Genomic DNA, 1,380 nt, shown 5'->3' with positions numbered 1-1,380 from the left:
TATATATATGAGGAGAGCTAACTGTCAAGAATTTATTCATTGCAGTAGGAAATGTAAACATGGTAAATCAGAAAATGAGAGCAACAAGCAGTAATTGGCAGCCCAGAATAACCAAAAGGCAGCTTTACACTTTCATGTAGATAGACAGGTCCTGTGTCCCACCAAACAAATACAGGTTTAATTTCTATTGCCAGAAATTTTTTTTGTCTTTATCAATTTGAGTCTGAGCCCTGGGTAAATGACATTTTTTTTTTATCTCCCCTTTTTCAATTTTACTTATTCTTCTGCAACACACATAGGTGGAAGAAAAAAAAAAACAATAAGCATCTAAGGCTGAGATCTCTGAGATTACCCCAGGATTTGCCTTCATTGCTGGAACAGAGACCACGGTCCTCATTGGTCCTTATTTTTTGCTCAAGTTGATTGCACGCATTCCTTCAAACAGAGGCCAAGAGTGAAATAAATGTGTCAGCAGTGTAGCTTCTTACCAGTCAGGCTCTGGTTATAATCCAGGTCTCACTGTAGGACCATCATATACACAAGTCCAGACTATACAATAGCCAGACTCTTGAGGAGTCATGCTATGCAGGGAAAAATCCCAGTATGATTAGAAAAGGTACTCATGTATCCTAAGCCTTATAAGACTGTCCATTTTTATTTAATGAGCTGATGGACTAAATGCATCAGATGTCTAAGGGTTGAATTATGAGAGAGGCTACCTATGTTCCAGGGAATTGCCTGAATTCTGTGAAGTCAAAAATGACTTAATTGATCTCAGTTATTAAAGAGAGAGAGAGAGCAGTGGGGAACTTCAGCAAGAATTAGGATTGTGGTGATGGAAAAGGAAATCTAATGTAGGGAGTGGAGTGGATTTTTATATGTACAAAACATATGTATATTAATGTAAGCTAATTTATATGCATAAATAACTACTGATATCATGTAACAGACATTCACAGAGAATTTTTTAATCAATACATATATTTTTAAGAATATTTCTTCTCTGGGGTGAGTGAGTTTCTGACCGGGGCAGCAGCCCGGGACAGGGAACTCAGACACCCCTCCTACACTTCCTGGTCATCCTCAGGGGCTACTCTGCCCAATACCTCCTCTCTCTTCCTATCCCACCCAGCTTGCACCCACAACCCTACCCCCGCCTCCGTCTGACTCCCTTCCCTCTCTGACCACATAACATCTCCCAGCCCAGCCTGTTCGGGCTCTAGGACCGAATCCGAATCGGCAGGGCAAACGGGAGGGTGCTAGCTCCTTTGTCCCCACTAGCCTGCCTGCAGCAAGCTAGGTAGGTCCTTTGTTTACGAGACACCTAGCAGCAAGGAGTTCCGGTCCAGGCACCAGGAGAGACATCACTGGGGTGAGTGA

This window comes from Alexandromys fortis, unplaced genomic scaffold (assembly GCF_014885135.2).
Source record: "Alexandromys fortis isolate MF-2015 unplaced genomic scaffold, M_Fortis_MF-2015_v1.1 scaffold_332, whole genome shotgun sequence".
In the NCBI taxonomy this organism is placed as follows: domain Eukaryota; kingdom Metazoa; phylum Chordata; class Mammalia; order Rodentia; family Cricetidae; genus Alexandromys; species Alexandromys fortis.
Note: the sequence above shows the minus strand (reverse complement) of the source record.